We start from the raw sequence: 12,146 nt of genomic DNA, 5'->3' as shown, positions 1-12,146 counted from the left end.
CCAACAACTATTGTCTTCGCAAATCTTAGGATTTATGCTTGCATAATTTTATTTCAAATCGGACAAAACACCTTCAGACATTGTGTCTTCATTGTTTGCTGTGTTTTCTTGTCCCTAAAATTCAAAACATTGAGATTTAGTCACATTCAACAACTTCACAATTGGATATAATTGCAAAACATTTTCAGAATCACGCACGTGTTAGCTTAAATCACATCTGTGTTAGAAATATGCGTCTATGCATAACAGAATCACGTCTGGGTATCGGGAAATTATATTGTCACGTTTTATCAAAAAGCTATCAACATTTTGAAAAATTGCGTCTATGTCAACTTAAACCGTGTCTTTGTTGGAAAAACATGTTTGTGTAGGGTAGAATTGCGTTTGTGATTTTCAAACTCAAAACTATCACTATTATCAGAAATTGCGTCTGTGTTCACTGTAACTATGTCTCTCATTAGAAATCACGTCTAGGTTTACTTAAACTACTTCTATGCTCAGAATAATATTTTGCAAAACTTGAAAAGAGAAAAACGGGCTTAAGTTTTAAGATTCAAAAGAGCTTCTAAGGCATTTCCTATAGGGCTTCATCATTTTCAGTCAACCAGCCTTGGTCTCATATTTTGTTCATCATTTACCTTCATTTGCAATCCCTCATACATATCTTCCAAACTAGAGTCAAAAGGTTTGATTTGTTGTCCTCAACATATCTTGCAAACTTGCTACAACATATCACTAAGTGGTTCCCACATCAGATCTATCATCTTAGGGTCCCATTTGGTCCTCTTTAGCCAAGGTCAACTTCCCTCATAAAGAGATATATCATCTCTTTGGAAGCCATGATACCTTACTTTAGATCACACATATCTCGAACCTATATTTTGGACATTGCAAGACAACCCTAGATTCTTTTCATCTCATATCCTTTCTTAGTCTTCCATAGTCTTCACATTTTCTTCTTTTCCTCATTTTAGCCAAGGTTAAGTTCATGGTTGAAACCCATTCCCAAAGGTCTAGAAGAGAAGTCGAAGAAGCTCTAAGATCTCTTAACATGAGTACCTATGAGTTTGATGGAGATGAATTTTACACCCGTATGACAATCGCAATGATATACCAGACAATGATAATGAGAACACCAATGACAATGAAATTGTATCTATCACTTCCACAAACATTGAAGAGAATATCATAGATCTAAGGTTAAATAGATTGGCTGAGGAAATAATGAGGAGAGATAGACAATACTTCTTTCAAGTCATGGCACAAAGTGGAATGAAGCTACCTCATGATTTTAATGTGTCACAAATTATAGAAGAGGACCCCAATCAAGGAAATCAAACAAATGCAAATCCTAGAGGACATAATGGTGGTAATAGAAGAGAGAATTTTGTGCCTGAGTCCCCTTCATCCTTATTTCAAAAACTAGAAGTTTCCAATACCTATGCTCACGCCAATTTCACGAAGAACTCTCATGAACAACCACACAATCATTCTTTCCCATCGAGTAGAACCAACACTACACATGACCATGATAATACTCAAGATCATACCAATGCATATAATTATACTCAAGTGAACATTCAAAATCATGACACGAGGAAACCTCGTATCAGATTTGGGGGCAATACTCAAGATCATTCTTATGATACCTCTTATCCTCATGGTCATGACATGTATCAACCTAGACCTAGTGATCCTCATTACAACACTATACCAAGTGGTCCGTATCAAAACTATAACTATGTTCCTCCTCCATATGAACACATTTATGATCAATAACATCCATACATGCATTATATCCCTCCTCCTTTTCCTGGTGGCTCAGGGATGGGACTAGATCAAAGAGAAAAAAAGACACCACCCAAAAATGACTTACAACAACAAATCAAGGATTTGCAAAAGAAAATGGCAGACATGAATACACCAAAGCAACAATATACAATGAAAGATATATGTCCTTAACCATTTGATAGATGTATTCCAATGCCTCCATTTCCTCCACATTTTTTGACACCAAAATTTGATAAGTACAAGGGCAAAGGGGATCCTAAGACACACATAAGACAATTTTTCACAACTTGCATTGAGGTAGTGGGTGAAGAAACGTACTTGATGAGATTGTTCCCATAAAGCTTAGGTGAACAAGCAATGGAATGGTTCTCCCAACTATCACCTAGAATGAAGTCATGGAGTGATTTAGCAGAGGATTTCATACAACACTTCTCATATAACATTGAAAAAAATGTGTCAATAACTACCTTGTGCAACACTAAGTAGAAAAATGGGGAATCTTTTTCTTCATTCTTACAGAGATGGAGAGGTCTTGGTAGTAGATGCTCTTGTGATATCCCAAAAAACAAATGGTAGAAATGTTCACTGAAAACGTCAACAAGGGCATTGGATATGAGCTAAGAAAGGCTTGTTTGTCTACCTTTAAATAGGTCATTGAGAAAGGAAAGGCAATGAAAAGAGTCCTTATGGAACAACATATCATAAAGCTATTCAAAGATAACAAAGAGGATTAAAATGGGAAAGACAAAACCCAATTTTGGAACAAGAATAAGAACACAATCAATGATGGGGTAGTAGATGCAAATGTTGTAAAACCAAAAACAAATTTCCCCAGTGCAAGCTCATCTAATACAAACAATCAAGTGACCACTCAAAGGCCATCAAAGCCACAAAGAAAATACTCTCCATTGGGAGAGCCAATTGAGACATAATTCAAGAAATTGGTTGCAAACAAGCTCATAACACTACTAGATAATCCACTTTATGAACCAAAAGTGAAACCTGCATGGTGGAATGATGATGAGTATTGTGAACATCACAAGAGAAAAGGACACAAAACTAGAAATTGTCATAGATTGAAGTATGTTATACAAGATATTATTGACAAGGGCGAGATAGAAGTTGATAGTCACACCTCCAATGAGGAACATGTGATGTTTAAGGAGCCATTTCCTAAACATGATAAGGGAAAAGTTAAAAAAAAAAATCAGTCCAATTATACTAAAATGTCCTATGATTATGATTCATCTGTTAACCATATTTCAATGGACAATTATGTTTCTACCATTATCATATAGGAAAAAACTCCCCAAGGTTCTACCGAAAGGAGTAAAGTTGTTTTTAAAGGCATTGGATCATCTTCTTCATCCTCTAAAGATGAAACCTCTTAATGTAATGTCACAACCCATCAAGGTAAAGTCACCTTGTAAGGCATTATACCCAAGACCATAACCTCATCATCTACCAATAACGAGTATGATCTAGTAGAATAATTAGGGAAGACACCTTCCCTCATTTCCATCCTTGAGTTTTTGCATATATCCCCTTCACATAAGTCCATTCTTGACAAAGCATTGAGAGATACCTCCATACCCATTGATTTGATCATGGACCAGTTTCAACCCATTGTGGGATATCTTTCCACTTCACATTGCCTTATGTTCACAAAATCCAATGATTCATCCACATGCCAACCACACAATGCACCTCTTCACATTGAATCCATTCTCCATAGAAACTGCTTCAAACAAGTCTTGATAGATGGAGGAGTAGGTATGAACATGTATACATTGAATACTATTAAACAATTGGGATACTCTGAACATGTTGTGGATTCAGGAAATAAAATCACCATCAAAGCATATGATGATGAAGAACGCTCGTCTAAAGGAACAATCACCCTACCTTTAAGTGTTAGGCTAGTAACCAAGGATGTGGTTTGTCAAGTCTTTGATTTGGATCTCACATACAACATACTTTTGGGATCTCCGTGGATTCATGAAATGAGAGAAGTGCCATCAACATATCATCAATGCATAAAGTTTCCTCATAATGGAGTTTAAGTAGCAGTCAAAGGTGATTCAAATCCCTTCATATATTGCATTAACTTGGGACCAAGGTCAGAGACGATAATTCCAATAAATAGAGAATCAACTCCATCATCAGCATATGTGGATCTAGAATCATTAAAACATTCCACTTCAAAACAAGGTGAGCTTAAAGGAAAATATAAGGACAAAGGTATGGGAGAATATACTTTGAACCAAACCATGTATTAAGGAAAATAATGGATTCTCCTAAAGATTATGGATGACCACATACCTCTAAAAATGTATCTACTATTACCAGAAAATGGGATCCCAATACATTCTTTATATGTGGTGGGATGGAAGAAGATCTCCACAAAATGCTTTATAAAGAACCTGAAGAGGAATCTACACAAGATCATGTCAAGATACCATGTGAAAAATATGGCAAAGGATTCAAATTCTTGCAAAAAATTGGATATGACAAAAAAAGCCCTCTTGGATTACAAAATAAAGGAAGAACTAAAACATTGCAAGTAGAGTTAATATTAGAAAAATAGTGCTCCAAAGGACTTGGTTTCATACCCTTCAAATTAGGCACTCAAAATTCCAAAGAAGCATTGCAAATCACAAAATCTAATGACCAAAAAGAAAAGAAATGGTACTCCATAGACTCTAATGAATGGGATTGGGGTTCAGATAAGTCATTTAATGACTATGCACTCATCGAAACAAAGAACCAAGTGAACCCACAAAAGAAGAAGAATTTAATAGAAAATTTAGAGTGGGTCAATCAACTTTATTAGAGTCTACATCACAAGAAAAGAATGAAAATGGAGATCCATGGATAAAAACATTTTGGGATCCCGAACCCTCAACATATCAAGGCTCTAGGACAAAACCACAAAGAGTGAAGACTCTCATTGCGAAGTGTCCCTCTAGTGATGTCGATTTCGATTCGTACACGATTAAGGCTAATGAGGAGAGTTATAGCAATGACCCCAACAATTGCATTGAAATACGTGAAGACTATTGTGTCTTTACCCTCTCTCCCATCGACTTTGATAATATTGATGGACTTATTCTCATCCATCCACAGCTCATCAATTGGGACCAACAAGAGCCTCCACAACTAGACACTTTTGAAAATGACAAGGCCTTTATTGATTATCTTGGCATAAGAAATGATCTACCTTGTAGTCGTAAAAATATAAACCTAATAGTCATAAAAATATAAAAATAAAAATGAATCATGGGTCTTATGGTGAAAATGACATTGTGGCACTGTTTGACCCTAAAAAGGTAAAAAGAAAGGATGTATCCAAGGGTGAAAACCTCTCTGAGATGACCGAGGATGGAAGATATGACACTCTCCCTATGACAACATATTCAAAAAAATCGTCAATGCTAGTGGAAGAAACTATCAAGACAAACATTGGTACATATGAGATTCCATACAACATATTCTTAGCCCAGTATTTGACAGAAAAAGAAAGACCGAAGTTCATAAGTTTCTTCACAGAATGACAAATCAATTTTGCATGGTCATACACCAATATGCCTGGATTGCACCCTGAGAAATTGTAAGCATCATTTGACAGTTACTCCAGGAGATAAGCCTGTAAAAGAGAAATTGAGAAAAATGCATCCACAAGTGGTACTATTAGTCAAAGTAGAGCTAGAAAAATTACTAGATGTGGGATTCATTAGACCAATTGACTATGCCGAATGGATCTCTAACTTAGTACCTGCCAGTAAACCAGATTGCAGCATCCAAATATGTACATATTTATGAGATATCAATAAAGCTTGTCCTAAGGATGATTTTCCATTGTCGAACATCATTTTGATAGTGGATCTTACAGCTCGTCCTGTAATGTTATCATTGATGGATGGATTTTATGAGTATAACCAAATCGAAATAGCACCTGAATACCAACATAAAACATTTACTTGTCCTTGGGGTACTTTCTGTTGGAATGTTATACCCTTCAGATTAAAGAATGTAGGTGCTACATATCAAAGAGAAATGATGACAATATTTTATGATCTCATGCACATCACCGTAGAAGATTATGTTGATGATCTCCTAGGAAAGTCAATAATAAGAGAAAAATATCTAGATATTCTATCAGTGGTTTTTGAACATTTAGAAATGTACAAAGTCAGGATAAATCCTAAGAAATGTGTCTTCGGGGTGACCTCCGGGAAGCTCCTTGGATACATTATCTCACAGAGAGGAATTGAAGCAGGTCCAACTAAAGACAAAGCTATATTAGAGATGCCACTACCAAGGAATATTAGTCAACTTCGGTCTCTATAGGGAAGACTTCAATCGATATGCAGATTCATCACACAATTAGCAGATAAATGTCATCCTTTTTAGTATCTCCTTCATAAGAATATCAAATCCAGATGGGATGATAAATGTCAACATGCTTTTCAAATTCTCAAAGAATATCTTTTGAATCCACTAGTATTGATTCCAGCTATTCTAGGAAAACCCCTACTATTATATATATCAGCAACGCAAACAACACTGGGGGTACTTTTGGTACAACAAGACAATGAAGGTGAGGAAAGAGTAGTATACTATATTAGCCGCACATTGGTTGGCTATGAGATTAATTACACACCAATTGAGTGTGCCTGTCTTGCTTTCGTCTTTGCCTCGTAGGAATAATGACATTACATGCTAACTCATAAAATAAATCTTGTTGCAAGGATAGATCCACTAAAATGTCTTCTCAATAAGGCAACACTCACTAACAAATTAGCAAAATGGGATATGATTCTGAGCGAGTTCGACATCGAATATGTGGATATAAAAGAAATTAAAGGACAAGATATTGTAGATCAACTGGCATATGCACCCATGATTGACGACACTCCTATTGTCTTGGAATTCCTGAATGAATCCATTCTTTCAGTGACAAAGACAAAGCCTTGGCAATTATATTTTGATGGTTCATACATGCAACATGGCGCAGGAGTTGGTATCCTCTTTATCACACCTCAAGGGGACTCCATTCCTAAGTTATAGCTATTGTCATTTCCATCTACCAGTAACATAGCAAAATACAATGCATTAACAATAGGTCTACGAATCCCGGTTCAGTGGAAGATCCAGGAACTTTATGTTTTTGGGGACTCTCAACTTGTAACTCATCAAGAAAATGATGATTATCAAACCAAATATGAAAATTTAATGCCTGACAAAAAAATGGTGGATGAATTCAAGCAATACTTCAAGAAGATAATCTTTGAGCAGATTCCAAGGGATAACAATCGAGCTACAAATGCCATGGCTACTATTACTTCATTAATTGATATGCCTCAAAATGAGACCCGCTATGGGTTCTTGGTGGATAATCTTTTGGTCCCCTCATATGAAATTACACCTACCGAGATGATATGTGTTGTTGGTCTTGATTCCCCTTGGTACAGTACCATTTTCACTTAGCTTCGTAGCAATATCCTTCCACCTGACATTTCCAACAATCAACGTCGTACATTCATTCTCTAATACTCCTGATATGTCATCTTAGTCGATACCCTTTATCATCGGGGTCTTGATGGTACTCTTCTTAGCTTCATAGAAAGTGACTAAGCTAAAATTACGTTGCGTGAGGTTCATGAAGGTATATGTAGTGCTCACTCTAGTGGTCCAACCTTAACCAAGAAATTTTTGAGAATTGGATACTATTGACCTAATATGGAAAAATACTCATATCAATTTGTTAGAAAGTGTAAGCAATGTCAGATTCATGGAAACCTTATTCACACACCAGTGTAGGAACTTTAGCCAATTGCTACTCCATGGCCCTTTTGCCAGTGGGGACATGACCTCATAGGAAATATTCATCCTCCTTCTTACAATGGCCATAAATTCATTATCATGGCTACAAAATATTTTACAAAATGGATTGAAGTCGTTCCTCTCACCCAAATCACCGAAAAGAAGATTGCAACTTTTATCCTTAATTATATCATTCATCACTACGATGTTCCTCTTTCCATTGTCATAGATAATGGGTGTCCTTTCAAGAGCCATGATGCTCATTAAATTTGTGATTATTTCCATATCCATCATCTCTTTTCCACCCCATATTACCCTTAAGGTAATGGTCAAGATGAAGCGTCTAATAAAACCATTCTTAAAATCCTTAAAAAGACATTCGATGACGCTAGTCGTAACAGGCAGATCCAACTTAACCCCACACTTTGGGCATATCGTACAAGTTTTGTACACCTACTGGAGCTACACCTTATTCACTTGTCTATGGTACCAAAGCTATCTTTCCTATTGAGGTTGAGATACCATCCCTGAGAGTCTCTTTGCATAATCTAATCAATGATGAAGATTATAGGGTCTCCTGCTTACAAAATCTAGGGTTATTAGATGAGTGTAGAAAAACTACTTTTAATAATCTTAAATAATACCAACAAATAATGATTAAAAGCTACAATCATATGGTAAAGCCTCGCACATTTGAGGTGGCTGACTTATTTCTCAAAGAAAATCCTAAGAATCAACTAGACAAAGAGAAAAAGGGCAAGTTTGAACCAAATTGGCTTGGTCTTTATGTCATCACAATAGCCTATGGATCAAGTGCATATCAACTCTCAACACTAGATAGAGAACCCTTGGAAGATCCTATCAACAACATGCACCTTCACATGTTTTACACATAGCATTTTAGAATATCCCATTGTCAAAAATACAAAAAAATAAAAAAAATAGAAAAATCGTTACTTGGTGAAAACCTAGAAAATAGGCACCTTATGACACAAAAAAATTGAAAAATAAAAAAAATGAATAGAAATAAATCCATCCAATGGTGAAAACCACTTCAGTGGCACCTGGGGCAAGTACCATGGTGAAAACCGAGTTACCAACACCATGCGAAGAGACATTGCTCCTCCCTCCTTTAGGATCCAATCTCATCCTTTCACTTCGCACACACACACAACCTATCCCTCCATAAAAAAATTACCCATTCCCATCATGGCTTGTTATAGATCCACCTAAGATTAGTTATCCATTCATAATAAATCTCCCTTTTCACTCTTTCCTTTCATAATAAGTCAGGTTCAATTTACAACTGGGGCATAAATCCTAAATGTAGTAGTGGAAGTGGTACCCTGAGCATCACATGTTTTGAGGAGCATCATCTTTTCATTCCTCCTTATTTTCATGCACAATCCATAATAAAAGATCACTTGCACCACCAATTCACAATAAGGTTCGTTATTCTTTGCAATAAAAGTATCAGTTTCATGGATTCAGTTAGCTTTAGATGAGACACAAGCAACAATGGGCTTTTAACAAATCAAATCTTTCAACAAACTTTGACAATAACATGGTTTTCAACTTTATTTGTCCTTTATCAGGATAACAAAATTGTGACCAAATCAAACATGTTAACATATGTGGCAAGAAACAAAAATAACTTGAGGGTTTCATTATGTGTTGGTGTGAAGTCTTGGTTTTCTTTTGGTTTTATCTTTTTTGTGACATGTCTTTTAGCTTTTCCGGGATGTCTCTGAATAGATATTATATCTCCAAGATGTCTTTGACTAGAAAGGTGAGGATGGGGTATGTTCACTCATTATTTGTTGCCTGTGGATTGTCCCTTAGTAATGCTATGGTTCATCCAAGGATATGAGGATGTTTTGAGTCTAGTATGAATTGGGGCATTCCTTGTTTGTGACTGTCTGATCTCCATGCAAATGAGTATAATGACTTTCTGGGTTGAACCTATACCTAGATTGTCATAACCTATTTTCCATAATAAAGCTCAATGATGATAAAGAACAAGAATCGCTTTCACTTCCATATCTTCTATTTTTGTCTCCCATCGTCCCTTTCTGAGTCTGTGTAGCCTATTATTCCATGACAGAGTATAATGACACACCAAAAGAATATTTGTATTTCATGTAGTTTGTACCTGCATCATCAATACTTTAGCACATCTCATTTCATGCATACATATATAAATCATAATGGCATCACATCCTGCACACACCACTCATTAGCATACCACATAAGCATTTGCATTCTCATATAACACATAAAAAGGACAAAAATATAGGTATCATGCATCCCATCTTGTAAATAATAATGACATATCATTATCATACATCCATTTGCATTTAGTACATTCACTTTGGCATCATACATAACATACATATGCATCTAGAATAGAACCTATATACTGCATTCCATCATGTATGTATCCATCTCATTAATCGTCATAAGCATCATAATAACACATTCATACATAAGGGTGCATCATCACAATAGCTGCATACATCATGAAAGAATATCACATAGATCACATAGGACCACATGCATATAGCTTCAGCAATGAATGATTCATCTCATATATATCAAAAAATAATGTGTCAAGATACAATGATGTCAAAATCTCATATGGCTACAAAATCACCCGTAGGTGTCTATATCATCATATAAAACCATATACAAAATGGATCCAAGAGAGACATGATAAAGACCCTCCCTCAGAGCTGGTATGCCTCAAAGGAGTCTGAGCTCCTGATTATCCAACCCCTAAATTACCTCGTCTGGTTTCTCCTCCCCCTGGTGGTGCAGGTGGGCCCATGACCCTGCCACTAGATGCTGCTCTCCTATCCCTCCCTATAGTTGTAGAGCGTGAAGCTCTCTGGTAGCTCCCTGCTCACAAATTTGGCAATATTGCTGCATATTAGAGGTTCCTCCCATAGGCTATCTCATAACCTTCTTGAAGGCCAAAAGCCAATCCTGCTATCATGTTCGTTGCACCTGTAGCCCTAGCCACTCGTATGATCTCCTCAATGGTCGTATATCGATGTATGACCTCATCTCTCTCCTGTTGCATCTCAGCCAGTTGACACCTCAATTGAGTCACGTCTCTCTCAAGATCCTTGATCTCATTGGGTTGTTCTATTGCAATCTCTCGCAATGCTAGCATCTCATCCTCCTCCTCATCCCCTCCCTATGCACCCTCCTCCTTTCTACCCTATTGTCCTTGTACCTGAGGTGGTACCTATCCCTATCCTGGTATCTAGGCTCACACCTATAATACTTGTCACTCTTTGCCCCTGTGTGGTCTCAGTGGCCTACCTCCTTGCCCTGCATCTCCACCTCCCTTAAGACCCTCTACCCTTCGTCCATCCCTAACTCCAACTCTCCCTCTCACCATCCTCCTGGCTACCTCTGTCCTCCGCCTCTTTCGTCGACCTCCACCACCATCCTGATCATCCTCATCCTCATCTGTTGTAGGAATGGGCTTTGCTGGATATTTCAATCTAGGGAAAGGATGAGATACAAAATAGTTTTCATACTCATCATCCATACCTGCATCAATTAGATTTGGCAAAATATCCCACGACATAGGCACCATCTGCTCATACTGTGATACTACCGTATCATGACAAAATGGGTCCCCAATGGCTTTGATCTCTAACTGTCCATGCAAACTCTCTAGAACCCCGCAACATTCTCTGTTGATGGCCAAATTGCTTGCATACTTTGTCAATCATATGTCTATCCAAAATATAGGGAGTCCACCTAATCAGATATCTTCTCCTAAAGCAAAATGACAACTCTGTCACATCCTCCTCCTAAGCCTCATAGTCTAATTACGACCTCCATATAACACTATCAGTGTGATCAATAACCTATCGCTAGTACTCTAGCTTCCCAATCCATGGCAAGGAAGTAATCATACTATATACATGTGCATAAGACTACCCATTACCTCTAAACTTGAAAAGAATAGGCCTAGTCACAACAATATGCTCATATGCTTATACTTGTAGCAGTGTAACTCCACACCCCAATCCACAACCACCGAGGTAAACAAACTGGTACAGATCATGGTATAAGGGTGCCAAAATGCATGGCCTCCATGTGAATCTTTGGTGCCAAGTCACAAGGATCTCCAAAGTCCTCTCCCAGCCAATAGCTAACCCTCATGTAGCTTTGTCAGGACATAGAAACCTGCTGATCATCCCACCGACCACAACTACTAACCTCTGTCTGCTGCTAGCCATCACCTCCCAACTCAAGTGCCTTGGTCTCAACTCAAGATCTAGGTCTGCAAATACGCGTTGAAGTGCATACTTGTCTCCCTCTTTGAATAAACTACAAGATCCCCATGGATTGGAACCCTTAGTATCCTGTATGCCAGTCAACAAATGAAATGCGCATGTCTCAGAGTGCTATCTCTCACCAAGAGCAGTGAACAATCCAGTGTTTGTCCTAATCTCCAACATGTATAGGACGTGTCTCAAACCCATACCCTCAATAGCAACACGCTCCTC

This window comes from Cryptomeria japonica, chromosome 11 (genome assembly GCF_030272615.1).
Source record: "Cryptomeria japonica chromosome 11, Sugi_1.0, whole genome shotgun sequence".
In the NCBI taxonomy this organism is placed as follows: Eukaryota; Viridiplantae; Streptophyta; class Pinopsida; order Cupressales; family Cupressaceae; genus Cryptomeria; species Cryptomeria japonica.
This window is presented reverse-complemented; position numbering follows the sequence as displayed.